Raw genomic sequence first — 6,000 nt, 5'->3', positions numbered from 1 at the left:
GTAGCCTGTGGCTGCTCCTGGGCCAAGTGAGAGCTGCGGGGGGCGGGGGGCTGAGGGGGGCAGGACGGGACATGAGACCCCATGGCCAACCAGGGGAGCCCATGGGAAATGCTGACTTATTTGCATCCTAATGATATTGGGCTTCTCAGGTGGCACTAGGGGTAAAGAACACGCCTGCCAATGCAGGAGACTAAGAGACGTGGGTTTGATCCCTGGCTTGGGAAGATCCCCTGGAGGAGGAAATGGCAACCCACTCCAGTATTCTTGCTTGGAGAATCCCATGGACAGAGGAGCCTGATGGGCTACAGTCCATGGGGCTGCGAAGACTCGGACACAACTGAAGTGACTTAGCATGCACACACGCTATTGTTATTAGGCAGAATAATATGTGGCACTATTCCCTGGTTTCACTTTTTTATTGGAAAAAATTTAAGATATAATGAACACACAGCCAAACGACAGGTATTCAGTGTTCAGCCAGGTCAGTTCTGACAGCTGTGAGAGCCATGTGGGCAGAAGGAGGGTGGCTGGCCAGTGACTTCAGGTGCAAACACGTGGGGGAGTGAACACCTTTTTCCTTCCCTTTCTCCTGCCGTGTCCCGAAAACACGAGGGAGAGGACAAAGCCAGCACCACAGCCTTGCAGTTTTTTTCCTCCAATCTGGATGACCCTAGAGAGATTGCAGAGGGCTGGAGGGCAGGAACAAACGTGGATGTGCACTGGAGCCGGGGGTGACAGGAGCTTGGGGTTTAGTGATGCTGGCAGTCCCACAAACGCAGGGGTCAGGACGGTACTCGGCCCAGGTCACTGCCAGGCCCATCCTCACCATAGACAGCACTTGATACCAAAAGACGTGGCTTCTGTTGCAGCTTATCTTGATGACAGATATGTTCTTTTAAAAATGTCACAAAACAAGTAGAACTGGAAGTTAGGTTTACGACTCTCTGTGGCTCATTTCATATTCTTTTGATAGTTCCAATATGTTTCTGCTCTTGAAAAACTGGTTTTGGCCCGAGACAGTGAGAACTGTAGCTAGATGTCTTGGGAGGGCCAGGGGAGGGTGAAGGTGGTGGCCAGGACTGGGGCTGGACAGACTCTGGAGGGGACAACTTCACACAACTGGGAGGTGGGTTTCTGTGGCAGATGGTTTCCAGTAGGTGGGCAGCAAACTGGACTGGGCTATGATGATGGCTGTTCAGAAGTCTGGGTGCTTGTCAAGGAAATTCTATAAAGCCTTAGCCATTTTTATAAGAATTCTCACAATATATTGTCAAGTTTAAAAAAAAATAAAAGACTGCATTTCATTGGCCCGGTTCTGTAAGAAAAAGTACACAGTTACATGTGGGTAGATAAAAACACTAGAACATTGGGTTACTTGGGTTTTGGGGCTTTGAAGAACAGACTCACTGACATTTCTCAAGAAAAATGGCTTGTTGCAAGAAAACACCCACACAAGGATACAGGAAAAGCAGAAAACATGAGGCTGAGATCATTCTGGTTTCGGGCAGGCCTGAGCCCGTGCCATGGGGGCTTCGCTCTGTCTTGTGACTGGCCAGCCTGTGACACCCCTTTCTGTTCCTCCTTGATTCTGGCGTGCACAGGACCTGCCGGGCTGCACTGGTCCTCCTGGCGTCACTCTTTCAGCTAGGCCCCACTGCAAGCAGCTCCTGGACCTCACAAGGGGAGAGAACAGCTGGGGCCCACATCGTGGGGTCCGCCTCACTGTCAGACCGCGGCTCGGAGGCAGGCTGCTTTAGGTGGGACACCTCTGCTCCCTGGTCCAGCCGGCATGGGACCCGGGTCCCAGGGTCACCTGACCAGCGGGGCAACTCCAGGTGCGCTCAGATCATGCACACACACGTTGACCTAACCGTGGATGATGGGAGAAGACGCAGTTCCGCATGGTGCCGTGGCGCCCCCTAGAGGGAGGTCGTCACCCGCAGGCTCCAGACCAGCAGGTGGACGCCCCTCACACACCCCTTGTCCTGCAGAGTGTGGAGCGAGGCTAGTTTCCCGCTGCTGTCTTGCTCTGTGCTCAGTGTGGATTGGAAGCATCCAGAAGAGCCCCAGACCCGTCTGTCCCCATTTCTCAGGAGAAACATCTGAATTCGAGAAATAATTTAATCATCCCCCCCCACCCCAAATCCATTCTGTGAATCCATTACTATCAGGAAAATCAAGCAGTAAATAGTTTTCTCCTTTGCCCTGTGTTCAGTGGATGTTTGCTTTTCTTTTTATCTAGAAATCAAAGAGAGAAAAAGAATGGGAGAGTCTTGTTCACAAAGACATGGCTGTTAGGAGACCTGAGTGCGGAGGATGGGAGGCAAAAGCCCACACCTCTGGGCGGTGGGAAGGCCGGGGCCTTGCTGTTTGAACACCGTCTCCAGAGTCGCCGAACACCTGCACCTCCTGAACATCACTCAAGATTCCTGATCAGTGAGTATGTATTCTTTAAAGGGGTCAGGTCCACTTCTGGAGCTTGGAGAGGAGCCTGCCTGGCGCCCTGCCACAGCCCAGGGATTCCTTGAGTCTGTGCTCTGGGCCCTTGTGGAAGGAGCTCTTTGTGTCTGTACTCATGTCAGAAGGTCCCTGGCTCAGAGGATGCATAAAAGGAGGTTTTTAAACACTCTGGGAGACAAAGGTTTGTTTTAAGAAACTAGCAATCACCTTGGAACAATGACACGGCTCTGCTTCCTCCTCCCCCCAGGGCACTGCTGCTGCTGCTGCTGCTGCTGCTAAGTCGCTCAGTCGTGTCCGACTCTGTGCGACCCCATAGACGGCAGCCCACCAGGCTCCCCCGTCCCTGGGATTCTTCAGGCAAGAACACTGGAGTGGGTTGCCATTTCCTTCTCCAATGCATGAAAGTGAAAAGTGAAAGTGAAGTCACTCAGTCATATCCGACTCTTAGCGACCCCATGGACTGCAGCCTACCAGGCTCCTTTGTCCATGGGATTTTCCAGGCAAGAGTACTGGAGCTGCCAAAGTTGCTGGGCTCTTTAGAAAACAGGCATGGACAAGGACACTCCAGCTCAAGAATGTCACGGAGGCCCCGCTGCTGGGCGGGAGGGAAGGGGATGTAGTATAGCCATGAAGGCGGCAGTTCCACAGCTGGTCGGTTGACGTAGCAGCAGAGGCGAGCCCTAGGTCAGTGTGCTTTACTTGATCAAAGTACATTCTTCTTAAAGATCGTTCTCATTGGATTTTAAAAATCAAGGTTTGGAGTTTCTTGACGAGGTTTTTGTTTATTCTGATTAGTTTAAGGAAGTTGAGATGTGGCTGTTTAAATGAATACTGACTTTATATTCTTAAAGTCCTTTATAAGGATAATGAAGTAAATCCCAGGTAAGAAAAAACACAGACCATAGGACTATCTGTCCTAAAATCTTACTGCTCGAATCTTAGATCCCGTTTGGAAACTATTTATTAGAATTTGAGAAATGAATATATGTCATTGGTCTGTCAAAAAGGTGACTAGATCAACAGTTTGGGGGGTTTTCAGTTACTATCAAGACTCCTACTGACAAAGAAAATTTTGTCCTTGTCATATGTTGTTAGCATCTTTATTAGAGATCAGGTAGCTAGTCATTGAGAGGGACTCAGTTTTTGCTGGGCGACAGAATAGATTTTTTTAAGGAAAAATATTTTATGGAAAAATTCTGCTAGTGTCTTTTTGAAAATTTTAGTTTTAGGTACGCATTTCTGAAGAGGCAACACATGCTCATGGCTCAGAGTTCAGGGAGTAAAAGGGTCGGTCCCTTTCCATCCTGCCCTTCAGCCTCACGTTCACCTGCTCGGAGGCAGCCAAGGTTTTCATCCTGTGAATCCTTCCAGGTATTTCGTGTGTACAAGCGAATGTGAACATTGTACAATACCATACATTTTAGGGTTCCTCAGTTGGCATCCCCCTGAAAATATTCCCAGCAACCCAGGTCTCCTGATCCGAAAGGATAATGTGAGTGGAAATGGGACTAGATGTAACCACTGGAATCAAACGCATCGGAATGCTCCTTTAGGCAAAACCTACTACAAACACCTGTGGTCTGCCTGCCGCCTCACCGACTGGCCGCCCCCCTTGTCTGTCCAACTCATACATATGCTGAGGGGCCCTAAGAGTAAAGACACTCAGAAATGCCACCACTTCCTGTCAGTGAGATCTGTACCCCAGATCAGTACAGACATCAATTCCACCAGTACTTGCTTTATTCCCCAAATCCCATAGGCATGTTTCAAAAGTTTAATTATCAATACTCCAATTTATTTTCTTAAAAAACCCCCCAAACTTGAGGAACCTACTAGCAGTACCTGGAAGAAAATCTCAGCAACAATCCAGGGGGAAAAGCCACTTAAACAAGCGCAAAGCCAAAAGCGTTACAAAAACTATAGAACATGACCCCAAACTCTGTCCAAAGGCAGGGAATACAGGATCTGACTTGGCAGATGGAAGGAATACTCAACACAGGTGTTTGTACTCAACATGGAGAGTGTAGAAATATTAGTAAGTATTTCCTGAGTTCCCTGTGGCCGAAGTATAGGCTCTAAGTATGATCCTGAATGTTTTGGCTGCCAAGAGTCAGCCACCTGGTTGTGGTGGGTGTTTAGTTGCTAAGTCATGTCCAGCTCTTTGTGACTTCATGGACTATAGCTCGCCAGGCTTCTCTGTCCATGGGATTTCTCAGGCAGGAATACTAGACTGGGTTGCCATTTCCTTCTCCAGGGGATCTTCCTGACCCAGGGATTGAACCCAGGTCTCCTGCATTGCAGGCAGGTTTTTTACCATCTAAGCCACCAGGAAAGCCCCAGAGTTAGCACCTACTAAATTATAAAATTAAAGATTATAATAAATTATTACTGCATTATCCTCTTGTGAATTATGAATGAGCTTAAAATAACAGATGTAGCAGTGGAGGAGTAAATCCTTGTTGATTAATGTTTAGAATGTCCTTTATTGAAACTCAAAGCACATTTTTTTTTTTTTTTTATCCTCAGAAAATGTATCGTGCTTGAGAGTCAAACTGGCTTTCAGACAAGTTCTTTTCGTACTTTGGCTAAAGTACTATTTCTTGACTGATTTACTAAATTATATTAGTAAGAATTTTTACTGTTAAGCAAATAAAGGAGAAGGAAATGGCAACCCATTCCAGTATTCTTGCCTGGAGAGTCCCATGGACAGAGGAGCCTGGTTGGCTGCTGTCCGTAGGGTCGCAGAGTCGACTGAAGTGACTTAGCCTGCATGCATGCATTGGGGAAGGAAATGGCAACCCACTCCAGTATTCTTGCCTGGAGAATCCAGGGGACGGGGAAGCCTGGTGGGCTGCTGTCTATGGGGTCACACAGAGTCGGACACGACTGAAGCGACTTAGCAGGCAAATAAAAAATAATTGCCAGACCTCAAATGAAAAACTGGAGGTGTGAAAACATTTTAATGCAGATTTTCTGTTGTTTGATGGTGAGATGAAGAGGCATGAGGCGAGCCTGCGGGGTGAGTGGGATCAGACTGGGGGACTGAGAGGCATGAGAGGCCTGCTGAGGAGCTGGGTCTTTATCTGAGTCCGTTGCGGAGCCACCGTTTTAAGCGGACATCTGATAGGATCTGCTGAGTTCATTCATCCATAACCCAGTCAGGGCCAACCTCCAGGGCGCAGGGTACTGTGTTTAAGGCAACCACAGAACAGAAAAACAAGGCCCCTTCTTCATGGGCTCTGAATGCTGGGTGAGAAGAGATGAGTAACAAGAGACTGACTGGGTAGATACTTTGGGGGGGGGGCGGCGTGGGCGGCACTTTCACTGCCTATTAAAACAATGGAACTGGAGGGGGGTCACGGGGAGGGGTTGCTGCTTTAGAAACAGAGGTGGAGAGGCCTCAGCTGAGGTCTGAGTCAGAACAAGGAACCAAAATCTGCACAAACAGCAGAAGTGGCTGAGGAAACAACTCCTGCAAAACCCAAGGGTGGAGTGAAGCTGCTGGGCTGGGGGCAGAGCCAGCAGGGGTGGACAGAGAGA

The 6,000-nt window shown here is 48.7% G+C and overlaps 2 long non-coding RNA genes across 2 annotated transcripts in view; one reads left to right on the top strand and one right to left on the bottom strand.

Moving 5' to 3' along the window:
• Positions 1-401: 401 nt before the first annotated feature.
• Positions 402-2,836, bottom strand: LOC147346140 (uncharacterized). Its single transcript, XR_015153958.1, has 3 exons — positions 2,668-2,836; positions 1,462-1,673; positions 402-1,203 (listed from the first exon to the last, which is right to left on the bottom strand). It is a non-coding gene; the product is annotated as an uncharacterized LOC147346140 (long non-coding RNA).
• Positions 2,708-6,000, top strand: part of LOC147346139 (uncharacterized) — a 5,206-nt gene continuing 1,913 nt past the window's right edge. The window contains exon 1 of the long non-coding RNA XR_015153959.1: positions 2,708-3,144. This is a non-coding gene — a long non-coding RNA (uncharacterized LOC147346139). The remainder of the gene's footprint in view (positions 3,145-6,000) is intronic.

Source organism: Bos grunniens, chromosome 24, assembly GCF_055505025.1.
Source record: "Bos grunniens cultivar Pamir isolate PY7600 chromosome 24, Bosgru_T2T1.0, whole genome shotgun sequence".
In the NCBI taxonomy this organism is placed as follows: Eukaryota; Metazoa; Chordata; class Mammalia; order Artiodactyla; family Bovidae; genus Bos; species Bos grunniens.
This window is presented reverse-complemented; position numbering and strand designations above follow the sequence as displayed.